The sequence below is a fragment of the Nannospalax galili genome, unplaced genomic scaffold, assembly GCF_000622305.1.
Source record: "Nannospalax galili isolate Female #2095 unplaced genomic scaffold, S.galili_v1.0 scaffold52, whole genome shotgun sequence".
NCBI classification, from domain to species: Eukaryota; Metazoa; Chordata; class Mammalia; order Rodentia; family Spalacidae; genus Nannospalax; species Nannospalax galili.
In genome coordinates this window covers 496,649-512,607 of record NW_008334003.1, presented here as the reverse complement: position 1 = coordinate 512,607, position 15,959 = coordinate 496,649, and the positions used below count along the sequence as shown (strand labels likewise).

The following is a 15,959-nucleotide window of genomic DNA, read 5'->3' as shown; positions in this document are numbered from 1 at the left end:
TTTATGATTTTCTTTGCTCTTTCCCTCCAAAATCTCCATGAAATTGTTATCACATTGGAACATGGTGTTTAGGGTAAACTAAATCTGTGTTCCTGGATCATGGTCACTCATATTTGGCTCCAGAATAAACTGCCTCCTATCCCCTTTGAGGTCAGAGCAGGTTTTTATATGAACAGCAGCAAGACACAAGTACAGCCCCATTCAAAATATCATAATCTTATATTAGCTTGGCTGCTGCCTATGTAACCTGTTTCCTTTGATAATACAGACTGTGATATGGCACCTTCTTGACCATAGCTATACTGTGTTAAAGTTTAGGCTGACTCTAGTCTCTGAAATTATCAGGCAGTTGGACCAGAGTATGGGAACACATGTCAACAGGACCCAGTTGTCTTGGGAACAGATCAGTGTGTCCTGGAGTGCACCTGTTAACTGCAGATATATGGCTTCTGTAGGTTATGCTCGGCTTGTTTCTGGAAAATAGTAATTGTTGCTTAATAGAATAGAAATTGTTAAGGGGGCTTTGTGCTTGTAAGCTTGGGAGCTTAAACTTTTCACCCCTGGTTATGGTTTCTCTGTATAAAGCTTACCCTAGAGATGACTGGGCCTATACGCTGGGGTTCTGGCACCCTTGTGTAGCCACTGGCTAGCATTTGGCAAAACTGTCTGAGTGGTCTTCTCTGGTGAAGCACCCACAACACGTCCCTTTACAATATTATTTGCTTTGGGTTTCTTCAGTTACAATCATTTTCTTATTTTACATTATAAAGTACAATGGAAAACTGGGTATGCTGGCCTGTATTTGCAGCATTCAGAATGCAGAAGCAGGAGAATTGTAAGTTTGAGGTCAGCTAGGATAATATAGGGAGACCATGTCGCAAAAAACTAAAAACTAAAACCAAAAATGCAATGCAAAAGGAATAAAAAAGATTAGGTGCTTCTTGGAAAAGACAGAAGGGACCAGTGAGACAACTTGGTGTGGTTAAAGACACCCATGCTGCCCAGCTTGATGGCCTGAGTTTGATCCTAAGAATTCATGCTATGGGAGAAGAGAACCAACTTCCACAGGTTGTCCTCTGACCTCCAGATGTGTTCATTGGTGCATGCATGCATACACACACATACACACACACACACACACACATACACACACAATAAATGAATAAATAAATAAGCCTAATAAAAAATAGAAAAAGATCAGGAGCCTGAGAATACTTCATGGATGAAAGTAATTTTGCAAGGACCTCTCTGTTGGTGGATCTGTTGGGTAGCTGGAAGCTGGGTACTCAGGGGGCCCATGACAGGGCAGTGAGCTTTATAGCCAGCGGATAAGCAGATAATAACTAAAGTTAGTGCTTTGGTATGACTAGAAAGTCCAGCTTCTACTTGTCACTGCCTCTCTGATAAATGCTGGACCTTGTAAACAAGTGGGGTCCTGTAAACATGAAGCTCCGTAGACAGAAGCAACTTGGAGGGACTAGACAGCACTTCTGAACTTTTCTCTTGTAATGCGCAGGCCAGAGCTCAAGCATCTACTGTTAAAGCAGGGATGTCTGCAGGCACGCACATGTTCCAGGTCTGCTCAGGTTGTCTGAGGGATTTAACTTACAAGGCATTTTGGGGAAATGTCTCGATAAAACTTAATTTTCTATACTCTTCTAAAAACTGAGGCACCCACCTATTTTGTTTTTTTGTGTGTGGAAATATGTAGTTCAAGAAAAATCAATCTGTTTCCAAGGAGTCTGAGCAGTTTTCCTCACTGTACATTATGTTTGGAAAAGAGACAACAATATGTGATTTGCAATTACAATGATTGCCACAGGATCTATAAATAAAATAGTCTATTTTATTTTAAAATGTCTGTGTATGTGATTGTAGGTGCTTGCATTGCCACTGTACATGTGTGGCCATCAGAGGATAACTCTCCGGAGTCTGTTTTCTCCTGCCATCTTTTGGGAACCGGGATCGAAGTCAGGTCATCAGGTCTGCATGTAAGCACCTTTACCCCCGAGCCATCGTGCTGGAATAAATAATATATTTTAGAAGACAAAATTTAGTTTTTAGGAAGTTAAAAGCATAATATTTTGGGTGGGCGTGGTGATGCACGCCTTTAATCCCAGCACTTGGGAGGCAGAGCAGGGAGATTTCTCCAAGTTTGAGGCCAGTCTGGTCTACATAATATGTTCCAGGCCAGTCAGGGTTACATAGTCAGACCTTATCTCCAAAAAACAAAAACAGGAGCTGGAGAGATGGCTCAGAAGTTAAGAGCACTGGCGCTCTTGCAGAGGACCAGAGTTTGGTTCCCAATACCCACAAGGAAGCTAACAATTCCATTTTCAGGTGATCTGCTGCCCATTCCTGGCCTCCAAGGGCATTGCATGCATAGGTGCACTTACATTCCTGCAGGCAAAACACTCACATGCATAAAGATAAAACATCCTGACAACTCTGGTCCAACTTTGTCAGAGATATAGTTAACTGATTAATGGAGGGATGAGCAAGAGGGCAACGCTGATTATCTAAAGGAAGATACAATAAGCTGAAACGCCAAGCAGAAAAGAATGCTCGAGTAAGGTTCAAGAGTAAAATACAGAATTGGGTTTATCGTTTTACAAGGCAATAAAACTATGTCCTATGGAATGCTTTCCTATGAACAGATACTATTTCCATCTGTTACTGAGAAAAATATTGGGACATCAATCTTTAAAATTTTACTTATCAGCATTGTCTATATGCATGTGCATGTGGAGGTCAGAGAACAACTTTGTGAAGACACTTCTACTTTAATGTAGGTTCTGGGGATCAAACCCAAGTCACCAGGCTTAAGCGGCAAGTGCTTTTACCTACTGAGCCACCTCACTGCCTGTGACATCAGTTGTCTGCACAGTCATCGCTAACACCATAGACTGAATGCTTACCAATAAGAAACAATAAAGCAAGTTATATCCCTTGGGAAAAGGGTTAGCAGACCTTGTCTTTTTAGAAGTGAAATTGAGTAGCCTATGAAATTCAAAGGCACAAACAGTACTTAGTAGCATGAACATGGCTGTCTTTCAATATAATACTTACCAGCACTAACATTTGAGTTTCATAAATGACAAAATACTATTTTTCTTTTATTTCTGACTTTTCCCCCAACCACTTATATTGATAAGATCTATCCCTGAAACTGTATATAAAGTAGATAGAGCACTGAGTCTGACTGAGGTCTCAGGTTCCAGCTTGCTACTCAGACTGTGTAAATGAGATGGCCCATAGTGTGGTCAATTGAAAAGGCTGGTAGTAACAGTTTGCCTTATTTTCAAGTTTGGATTTTTTGTTTCCTAGCAGGTCTAGAAGGAGGTCAGAATAGTCAGTGGTTTCCTTTTGAACTGGTATGGGGAATATGCTGAGACCAGAGAAAGCTCAAAGATTAATGAAGAAATTAATGTCTGGCCCTACCCTTTGACTCTTGTTCTAGTTCTCCTCTGTTAACTGTAAACTTATTTTTATGAAGATGATTCTGATCAAGTACCTAAGCCACTCCAAGAAAAGTCTGATTTATGAGACTATACAGATATTCAGTGACTTGCCCTTTGGGTGTATGCGTGTGAGTGTCCAGGTGCCTGTGCATGTGCACGTGATGGCAAGAGGAGGACATGGGTCTTGTCTTCTATTGCTTTCTGCCTTATCCCCTGGAGACCAAGTCCCTAATAAGCAAATAGAGTCACTAAGAAGCAATAAAGATGGCACGCTTCCAGCTTCTTGATTCCTGGCAGGAAAGCATTTATTTATTTATTTATTTATTTATTTATTTATTTATTTATTTATTTATTTATTTATTTATTTATTTATTTATTTATTTATTTATTTATTTATTTATTTATTTATTTATTTATTTATTTATTTATTTATTTATTTATTTATTTATTTATTTATTTATTTATTTATTTATTTATTTATTTATTTATTTATTTATTTATTTATTTATTTATTTATTTATTTATTTATTTATTTATTTATTTATTTATTTATTTATTTATTTATTTATTTATTTTTTATTTTTTATTTTATTTTATTTTTTACCTCTAACGGGGCCCCTTCAGCTAACCTAAGTGTTATGTTGCTCTAAATATCTCAGCTTGGAGATATGATCTATACAGCCTTCTCTTCTTTAAGTTGACCAATCCAAACCTAGGGAAGAAGAAACCACTAAAACCCTTAAAACCCAGGCCCTGGGAGGTAAGGGGGAGGATGTTGGATTTCAGTTCCTGGGTCTCCTCTCAACTTGTGGAGAGTTTCATCTTCTGTGTTATTTATGGGTTTTTATGTATGTGGATATGATTATCTGTCAATAAAAATTTGTTTGACTGTTGCTGCTGCTAGTCTGAGATTTTTCAGGCCTTTTAGTTCTTTAATTGGCTGAGAAAATGGAACCCAGTAACACCCCTAGATTATTAACGGTGCCAACATGCAGCAGTCTCTCACTGAATTGGAAGCTTGCCATTTTGAGGTCCCAGTATCTGCCTGTCTCCAACCCCATATGCTGGGGTTACAAGTACATGCAACCATGTAAAAAGTGGATGTTGGGATTTGAACTCAGATCCTCATGCTTGCATTAACAAGCTCCAACCCACTGAGCCATCTTCCCAAGCCCTAATCCTGTCCCTCATTTTTTGTTTTTAAGTCTTTCACACATGCCTCTCAACTTCCAGGTGCTAGCCAATAAAGTGCTGGGATGGAGTCACAGGTAGCTGTTGAATCAGGTCTGTAATGAAATAGTCTTCCAGTCTCCCACAGTCTCCTGTAGGGCAGAAGCTGTGGCAACTTATTTAAACATGACTAAGCATATATTTTTGAAGTTCTCAAACCATTCCAGGACTCTCAAATGTTTGGAAGTATTCATAAAATGCATGAAATGTGTCACCTCAGGCAACTATGTCAGCTTTGCCACAGAATCATAAATCTTGGCCCCTGACTGGAGTGTTAATGCTGGACGGGTCACCCTGCTAGCAAACAACCTCCTCCTCTGGACGTATTAAAGCTGCAAACTGCCATGGCAGAAGCAGTTCACACCCTTGTAGCTATCTGGGTCAAAATAACAAGTCTGATAACCTGGGAGTATCCTAGCAAATCCCCGTGACTGAGCTACAGTGTATCACTATTTTAAAATTATTTTTTGTGATTTTTTGAGACAGGATCTCATACAATACAGGCTGGCCTTGAGCCTGCTATTACATAGATGAGGTTGACCCTTTAACTCTTGATCCTCTTACTTCCATCTTCTAAGTGCTAGGATTACAAGTCATCGTGCCTCGACGTTTTTAGCATTCTTCCATAGCACAGGTATAATAGATAGGGGTATGTTGTATATATCCTTTTGTCGGTGAATTAGGATCTGTTACTGAAAGTTAGTAAAAAGCCTAAAATTCTGTTAGCAACCAGTCACTTTGGACAAATATTTTCAATGAAATATCTTAAGATAATAAAAATTGTAACAGTAACAATAACAATTATAAATGTTAAAAATTGGGCCTGGAGAGATGGCTCAGCAATTAAGAGCACTGGCTGCTCTTCCAGAGGACCTGAGGCTGGTTTCCAGCACCCACATGACAGCCAGCAACTGCTGGTAACTCCAGTTCCAGGAAATCCCGCACTCTCTTCTGGCCTCCATGGGCATTGTGGGCACATGGTACACTTACATACATGCAAGCAAAACAGTCATACACGTAAGATAAATACACAAAGTTTTTTTTAAATGTTAAAAATTGCCATCTGAAAGATGTCCCTTGCAGGCATAAGGGCTGCAAAGATGTCTGGATTGGTGTAAGTTCAGATTTAAAACCCTCCCAATATCATCCTTGCATAGTTTTACCTCTAGAAAAAAAAATGTAATCCTAAAGAAGCAGAACACTTTAACAAAATTGCCACCAAAGAAAAAATTTCAGAGGTATTTCTCAAAATAACTTCTCTCTCCCATGTTCAAGAAACAAGAAAAATGTTATATTCACAATAGTGACTGGTACTTATTAAGGTAAGAAGCAAACATTTTACAGATGTGTACAGGGGCAGCCTTAAGGTAACAGTATGCAGAAATTAATACTAGTGAGTAAATAAAAGGTTTACCTACAATCCAAGTTCACTGGGTGTAGCAAATAACTGAATGAACTGACTCATTTTATTAATGAGAAATACAGGTATGTGCCTTCTCTGACACTACCCAATATAACCTAATATTCAACATTTTTGTTTATTTGTTTTATGTGTTATATGCTTTTATTTGGGGCCTTCAGACCTTCCCTCTCGTATATATTTAGCAGTATCTGAAAATGTTACCTGAGTCAGAGGCCTATGCATTTTACATGGATTAAACCTTAAAACAAGACAATAAAACTCTAGTTAGAATGTGGTACTTGAGAAAGCACAATGGTAGGTTTTACCATGTGAAAATATGATGCTGAAAGCATGTAGATGGCTTTCTCAGATTGCTATAACTAGCACAATCGGATTCATTCTAGATCTGTCTTAATGGCAAAGTCTGAACTCAGTACATTATTCTTCCCAGCATGTTCTAGGCCTTAAGGTAAAGTGCTCAACAGAGGAAAACATATGACCCATGTACTCCTCAGTCCCTCAGAACCCCTGATCTGATGACAGAAGTCAGAAAACAGTGAGAGAGGGAGAGGGCAAGTGGGTGTGAAGGAGATGGATGTCCTCGGGTGCTGAAGACGGTCATTAATTAGGTAACTATCCATACAGTCCACTAAGATTAGAGATAAACACAATTGTATCTGATTAGAAAATTGTAATCGACAGCCTTTTTTCTCAGACAGTTCTATTCGTTTAAAGAAAAGTGATCATACATAGGAGTTAGTTACAACAAATTGCCAAGGGAAGTTCATAGTGAAGCTGAGTGTGGCAGCACAGGCCTGCAGTCCCAGGACTCGGAACAGAGGCAGGAAAATTGTCCCAACTTTGAGGCCAGCCTGTACATTGAGAAAAGCTCTTACAAAAAAAAGATTATCTATCTATCTATCTATCTATCTATCATCTATCTATCATCTATCTATCTATCTATCTATCTATCTATATCTATGAAGTAGGAAGATGAGTGCTGGTGCTCATCTCAGTATTTGTATATGCTTTTAAATCTATCTATCTATCTATCTATCTATCTATCTATCTATCTATCTATCCATCCATCTCTATTTATCTATATCTATCATCTATCTATCTATATCATCTATCTATCTATCTACCATCTATCTATCAATCATCTATCTAAATATCTATCTATCATCTATCTATCAATCATCTATCTAAATATCTATCATCTATCTATCTATCATCTATCTATCTATCTATCTATCTATCTATCACCATCTATCTATCTATCTATCTATCTATCATCTATCATCTATCTAAAATCAAATAAGAATAAAACACTAAAGAATTTCTAATTCTAATGTGCAAATGTTCGATTTTTCACTCAACCTTTAATCTCAGCACTCAGGGGACTAATGCAAGAGATTTACCAAAGATTCTGGGTTACAGAATTAGATCCTGCCTCAAAAACAACAACAACAACAACAACAACAACAAAACCAAAAGAGATATATGCCTAATCCCAGTACTCTGGGAGGTGGAGGCAGGAACATCAGACCAGCCTTCTCTCCCCAAATAAACAAATGAACAAATAACAACAAAAACACAATAAACCACATCTAGGACATAAGTTAAACTAGCAGATGAGCAAACTTCCAGTTCTGAATGGGAGCCACACCACATACCTGGGGAAGCCCAGGGAAGGACGTGGGGAACTTGTGAGGAATAGCATTTGGAGTGCCCTGTCACTCCACTACTAGACCTAGAAACCCATAGGCTTGCTCTTGTGCCCCCCCCCCCATTTGCCAGTGGGGACATTCATTGTTGCTGGCAGTGAAAGCACCCAATGTCCACCACAGGAATCCTATGAATATTATAAGTCCTGGTCTGCTATGCAAATATTATAGTAAAGAACAAGGGTTTCTGGGAGCCCCAGGGTGAGAAGAGCTCTGTGAAGTAAGGATATATCCTCCAGCAAGGTGATTAATGTTTAGGAATCTTGAAAGTATGACAAGTCCTCTTTCTCCAGGCTGTCGTTGCTTCTTATACATCTAACACACTTGGGAGACACCCCTATGTAGAGCAGTAACCACTCCAGGGTGTGTGAGCTGGGGAGCTTCAAGAGAGTCAGAGAACTGGCCCAGATCACAGCCTGGAAGACTGACAGAGACCACTAGTGTGCAAATTACAGAAACTATTAGAGAAGATGGCTTTGAGGGACAGCAGACACTTGTCCAGCACAGGCTCAACACCAGCCCAAAAGACAAGAGCTCACAAGTTCAACTGCCCCACCCTTTGCATATAACCTGCAGTCTCCAACTTTCCAGCGCCCAGAAGAAAGCTGCTGTGACACATCTTTCCCCTGCTGTACCCCCTTTCTTCCTTTTTATTGGATGTCTATTGATATTTTTACTTTATAATATTTTAATTCATTTCCTGTTACTGTGATTCATCATTTCACCTAATTTTGTTTGCATACTTTTTTATTACTAGGCAAACTTTTTTTCTCATTTCAGTTTTTTTCCTTTCTTTTTTCTCCCTTCTGTTCGCCCCCACCTTCTATACTTTTAGTAGTATTTTGACTTTGTGTTATTGAGAATTTAAATTTAAAACCCTTTTATTTTTCTTATATTTATCTATTTTTTGAAATTTGTCATTATTCGGAAGTACATTGTTTCTTTTCTAAATTCTATTTCCTAAATATTTGTTCTCTTCTCTTCCCCTTCATGACACTTTTTCCACTTCTCTTTTTGTTTATTTACTCATGTTTCTTCCATTTTCCTGCCTTTTCCTGTCTTCTTTCTTTGTCTTGCTTGTTTACTGTTTCCACATTTGCCCTAAGTAACTCTTAATTACATAGCACATTGGTTTTTCCACTTTTTGGCTTGTCACCATTGGTGATCTATTAGTAAACTTTAATCAATTTTAAGTGAATTTCTGTATCTTAGGTGTTTGATGTTGTTGCTCTTTTGTTTCCACCTTGCTGAGTGGTACTGGAGACTGAGCCTTCAGAGCAGGCTGTTCTAAATGAAACCAGTAGATCCGCAAATTGTGTCACAGAAACAGAAGAAATAGGAAAAAATGCAGGTACATGATTCCTCCAAATGATCATAACTCTTCAACCCTAAATTCAAAGATGCTGAAGTAGTAAAATGCCAGGTGACGGTTTCAAAAGTTTACTAGCAAAAATGCTCAGTGACTTCAAACAGGATACAAATAAGCAGATGAATTAAATCCAGGAACTGGAGATGAAAATCAGTAATGTAGAAGACAGAGGCAGCAAAATGGGTGAGAAAACCAGGAATATGGATCAAAGAATTACTAACATGGGAGAAAAATTCAGCAAGGAGATTAAAATTTTGATAAGAAAAACAAATAGAAATGAAAAACTCAATTAACCATGTAAAAAACACAGTGGAAAGAATCATTGTTAGACTCAACCAAGCAGAAGAGAGAATTGCAGGGATAGAGGGAGAAGCTGATAAATACTGCACTCAAATATCAATAAAGAAAAAAAAATGAACAGGCATGACCACAACATCTAAGAATTCTGGGATACCATCAAGAGCCCAAATGTAAGAATCCACAGGACAGAAGGAGGAACTGAGATAAAAACTAAAGACATAGAGAATTTTTCTGTGAAATTTTCCAAATCTAGAAAAAGAAATGGACATCTATCCACATTCAAGAAATATTTGGAAACTCAAATAGGCATGAAGAGAGAAGTATTCTGTGACATATCATACTCAAAATGTTATAAACACAAAACAAAGAAATAATGTTAAATGTAAGGGGAAAATATCATCTTATTTACAAAGACAGATGCATCAGAATAACATCAAATTTCTCATCAGTAACCCTAAAAGACAGGAAAGCATGAAATGATTTATTTCAAGCCTTGAAAGTAAATAACTGCCAGCAAAGATTGTTAGATCCAGGGGCTGGAGAGATGGCTCAGCAGTTAAGAGCACTGGCTGTTCTTGCAGAAGACCTGGGTTCAATTTCCAGCACTCACATGGTGGCTAACAACTGTGAATAACTCTAGTTCCAGGGGAATTCAATACCCTCTTCTGACCTCCGAGGGCATTGCATGAAATGAGTGCACTTACATACATGCAGGCAACACACTCATACACATAATAATAAAATATTTATTAAATTTTATTTAAATAATAATAAAAATATTTTAAAATAAAAATAGATAAAAAGATTGTTATATCCAAAGAAGATGTATTTTATAATTGACTGACTTCAAGACAAACACAAACTGAAGTATTCAGAATCACCAAGCCAGCACTGAAGAACATATTTAAAAGAAAACAATTCACAGAGGAGGAAGAAAGCATATGTGAGCATGGGAAAGAATAAATTCATGAGAGGTCTAGATGAGCAAAGGAAAGTGGCGAGGAATTCACTATGTCCAATGTAATGAACCAGCAAACTAATGCTACTTGGGGAGAAAGAAAAGAACAAACAATAATTCACCCAACCAAAAAAAAATAGCCAATAAAAATGACAAGAGCATCACTCAATAATAACCTTAAATGTGAATGCCCTCAGTTTGCCAATGAAGAGATGCAGGCTGGATGATTGGACTAAAAAAACGTAGATGCAACTGTTTGTTGTCTCTAAGAAACAAACCTCACTGGTAAACACCTGCAGCCTGAGAGCCAAGGGTGGAAGTCAGTCTACCAAGTGAGTGGGGACTGAAAGCGAGCTGGCATGGTTCTTCTGTTATCTGATAAAGCATAATGATGTCATAGCAAAATTCATCAAAAAAGATCTGTTAAAAGGCCACTACAGGCCGGGCATGGTGGCACATGCCTTTAATCCCAGCACTTGGGAGGCAGAGGCAGGAGGATCTTAGTGAGTTCGAGGCCAACCTGGTCTACATAGCGAGTTCCAGGCCAGCTGGGGCTACAGGGAAATCCTTTCTCAAAAAGGCCAAAAAAAAAAAAAAACAAAAAACTACTACATACTAATAAAGGGAATATCCAATTAAAAAGACATAACAATTGTGGATATATATGCACAGTGTTTGGGATTCCAGTTTCATAAAATTAACACCAATGGGCATAAAAGATCAGATAGGTTTTGATACAATAAAAGTGGGGAGTGGGTGGCTTTATCTTTTCATATGTAATCCTAACACCATAGCTCAAATAGACCTAACAGGTATCTACAGAGTATTTTATACAACAAAACCAAATGTATATTCTTTCAGCAGTTCATGGAACCTTCTCTAAAATAGACCATATTTAAGGTAACAAGGGAAGTTTTTAGATAAGGTCTCACTATGTAGCCATGGCAGGTAATAACCATCCATATTTTCAGTTACAGGGGATCCAATGCCCTCTTGTGACAGTAGGCATTGCATGACATGGGTGCACTCACATACATGCAGGCAATACTCATATATGTTAAAAAAAAGATAGTAATAATAATAAAATAGCAAGAACAAGTTAACTCCTCAAACAGTAAGCAGCAAGAAATAATAAAGATTGGGGGGGGAATTAATGAAATAGAACAACAAATAAGATCAATCAAGTAGAAAGCTAGTTATTTGAAAAGATAAACAAGATTGACCAATCCCTAGCCAAACCAACTACACAAAGGCAGAAGAGATCCAAATTAGTAAAATTAGAGGCAAAAGGGAGAGGTTACAATAGGTTCTAATGAAACTGAGAGAATCATTAGAGAGTATTTGAAAACTTACTCCAAAATAATTGAGAATTACAGAGGAATTGGATAAATTTGTAGCCAGATTTGTCCTGCAAAATAAATCAAGAAGATGGAAATAAGTTAAATAGATCCATAAAAATCATTGAGTTTGAAGTAGTAATAGAAAGTCTCCCAATGAAGAAAAGTTAAGGGCCAGAAAGATTCATTGTCAAATTGTATAAATATTTCAAAGGATGTTTCATGGAGACCTCAAACTATTCTACAAAATAAAAAGGAAGAAATAATACCAAGCTTATTCTATGAAGTGGGTATTACCTGATATCAAAACCGGATAAGGATACAACACAATGGAAACTGTAGACAGATTGCCCTGAGGAGCAAAGATATAAAAATTGAGAAGGAAGAAGTCAAGCTATCCCTATATTATACAACATGATCCTATACTTAATAGACCCTAAAAACCATACCAAAAAATTCTGGAATTTTCAATCAAAGGAGCAGGACGTAAATCAGCAGGTAGAAGTCAATACCTTTCTATGTACTGTTAATGAACTTGTTGAGAAAAGAAGGAAAAAAAATTCCTATTCACAATAGATTAAAAATAAATACCCAGGAAAATACCTAACCAAGAAGGTAAAAGACCTCTACAGTGAAAACTTCAAAACACTGAAGAAATAAATTGAAAAAGATATAGAAGATAGAAAGACCTATCATGCTCATGGATTGGTAGAATCTTTATCATAAAATAGCTGTAAGTGATACACATGTTCAATACAATCCCCATCAAAATTCTATTTCCTTACAGAAATAGAAAAGACAATTCTAAAATTTATATGGAAGCAGAAAAGACACAGAATAGCCAAAGCAATTCTAGAAAGAGCAATGCTTGAGGCATCACAATCCCCAACTTCAAAATATACTACAAAGCCATAGACAAAGACAGCATGGTACTGATACAACGACAGGCAAGCAGTCCAAAGAAAACCTACACCACTGCAGTCCACAACAATGTCCGAAATACATTCAGAAAACAGCCTCTTCAACAACGGGTCATGAGAAGACTGTATATCTACCTATGTAAGGATGACCCTGCACACACACAAAAATTCAAAATGGACCAAAGATCTGAATATAAAACCTGAAAATTTGAAACTGATGGAAGAAACCATAGGTTAAATGCTTTAAGATACAGGCATAGACAAAGGTTTTTTGTTTTTTTTTCAAAAGACTTCAGTAGCACAGGAAATCCTGAGAATTGCCAAATAGCATTACATGAGATTAAAAGGCTTCTGCAAAGCAAGGGAAATAATTGCCAGAATGAATAGAATAGGGGGAAAAAAAAAAAACTTTGTCAACTGTATATCTGGCAGGAGTGAACATAAAGAATTGCAAAAATTAAAAATAAAACCCCAGTTAATAAATAGGTTAATGAACTACATAGACAACTCTTAAAAGAAGAAATACATATGACCAGTAAACATTTGAAGTGTTCAACAGCTGTAGTCCTCAGAGAAATGCAAATTAAAACCGTTTTGATTCCATCTCACTGCAGTCAAAATGGAAAACACATGGCAACAAATGCTGGCAAGAATATGAAGAAAAAGGAATCTTTTTCACTGCTGATGAGAATGTGAACTTTTTTTTTTGGTCTTTTAGAGACAGGGTCTCCCTATAGCTCCAGCTGTCCTGGATTCACCATGGAGACCAGGCTGGCTTCGAACTCACAGAGATCCGCCTGCCTCTGCCTCCTGAGTGCTGGGATTAAAGGTGTGCGCCACCATGCGTGAGGAGAATGTAAAGTTTTATATCTACTATGGAAATCAGTGTGAGGGCTCCTCGACTGCTTTTGCAGAGGACCTGGGTTCAATTCCCAGCACCCACATGCTGGCTACGAACCGTCCTTAACTCCAGTTCCGGGGGAATCTGAAGTCCTCTTCTCACCTCCACGGCAATGCACGACACAGGTGCACTCACATACGTGCAGGCAATACATTCATACACATGAAATAAAAATAAAATATTTAAAAAAAAAAACTAAAAATAGAACTTTCATGTGATCCAGCTATACCACTCCTGGGTATATGCCCAAAAGACTAAGTCAACATACTATAGAGATGCTTGCATGTCCATGTTTATTGCTCTTCTATTCACAATAGCTAAGAAATGGTGCCAGTCTAGATGTCCATCAACAGATAAATGGATAATGAAAGTGGGATACATATATACAATAGAGTTTATATGCCTGGGGAGAATGAAATAATGACTCTTACAGGAAAATGGATGGAGTTGGAGAGCTTTGTGTTAAGTGACATAAACTAGACTCATAAAAACAAATTTACATTCTTTCATAATCTGGATCTAGATTTGTGTGTGTGTGTGTATCACACAGAACATCCCAAACCATCATATTCAGAAGGAACTCAAGAGAGAGAGAGAGAGAGAGAGAGAGAGAGAGAGAGAGAGATAAAAGTAAAAAGAGGACTGTGAGAAAGGAGAAAAAAATCTCAACAGAAAGAGGATGAGGGCATAATGAATACCCATGAGAGGGAAGCAGAAGGCAGGTGTTCTAGTTTTATCATGATAAAAAACAACTTAAGTGAATAGTACCACCCACAATGGGCTCAGTCTTCCTACATCAGCTAACAGTCAAGACAGTCTCCCACAGCCATGCCCACAGCCAACCTGATCTAGATAATTCCTCATTGAGACTCTTTTCTCAGGTGATTCTAGGTTATGTATAGTTGGCATTTAAATATTTGGTATTTTTATACCGAATATTTGGCAGGAGACCAACAAGATAGGACCAGAATGAAAGGAAAATGGAATCATGATAGAGGGATGAATGAGAACAAAAGTAAAGTGACATGTGTATGAAAATGCCATAATGAAAGTGCCTGACACACAAGCATGAGGACTAGAGTGCAGATTCCCAGAACCCACATAAAGCTGAGCAGATGTGGTGGTCCCTATAACCTCAGCACTCAGGAACCGAGATGGGAAGCCCACAGCAAGCTGGCTATCTACACTAGTCTAATTAGCAAGCTATGGGCTCAAGAGAGACATAGTGCATCAATGTAAAGGGTGAAAAATGATCAAAGAAGACATTCAACATCAACCTCTGGCCTCCACACGCACATGCACACACATGTAATTGTAATCACCTATGTATGCCCCCACATATTTGAATGTACATATACACGTGCATGCACACCACATACACATATACAAGCCAAAAAAGTCCTGATGAAGCACAGCTAAAAACAGTATAGTTTTTGTTGATGTAGCTATTGATAAATATGAATATATAGTGATAAAATATGCATATAGATTATACAATGATAAAATTAATTTTATCAATTGCCTTACATAATTATCATTTCATGTCAGAAAAATCTATTTAAGATCTTCATGTCACTTAAAATCTATTGTTTGAATAATGTTGACATATACAAAACATTGCTATTAACTATATTGCTATACTGTACAATATATCACTGAAAATTATCCTTCATGTCTTCTGGAATAGAGCATGGTTCATAGGTCTAGCATAATTTATATTCATCCCTTTAATGAATAATAGCAAATGACAAATGACAAAATGAATATGCATGTTGGGCTTTGGCTTTAGGAAAATAAGAAAACCAGAGTGGCTGGATAGAGGAATAACTTCTAATGTTCTACAGCATTTCAGGATAATGACAATTGACAACAGTTAATCAAGTATTTCAAAATAGCTTGTAGGGAGGATTTTGAATTCCCCCCCAAAGAAATGTGATGATAGACATGCCACTTACAATGATGATTATTACATCCTGTGCATTGACAAACTCACACTCTATCTTGCCAATATATGCAACTAATACTATGCATTAAAAATAAAGTAAAAAGGGCTGGAGAGATGGGTCAGCAGTTAAGATCACTGACTGCTCTTGCAGAGGATCCAGGTTCGATTCCCAGCACCCATATGGCAGCTAACAACAATCTGTAACTCCAACACCCTCTTCTGACCTCCACAGGCATTGCACCACATGGGTTCACTTACACACGTGCAGGCAATATATTCATACAACTAAAATAAAAAATAAAATATTTTAAAAATAAATTAATTAAGAAGCATCAATGGAGAGAGAATGAATGAAAGCTCTGAAAGGCTAAAGAGCCTGACCAGCAGGGGGCAGTAAAGTGCTTGTGTG

At 37.6% G+C, this 15,959-nt stretch overlaps 1 long non-coding RNA gene across 1 annotated transcript in view; it reads left to right on the top strand.

The window, feature by feature from the left end:
• LOC115069579 overlaps positions 1–15,959 on the top strand; it is a 64,418-nt gene that overhangs the window by 1,507 nt on the left and 46,952 nt on the right. Inside the window, exon 2 of the long non-coding RNA XR_003848832.1 lies at positions 1,879–1,991. This is a non-coding gene — a long non-coding RNA (uncharacterized LOC115069579). The remainder of the gene's footprint in view (positions 1–1,878; positions 1,992–15,959) is intronic.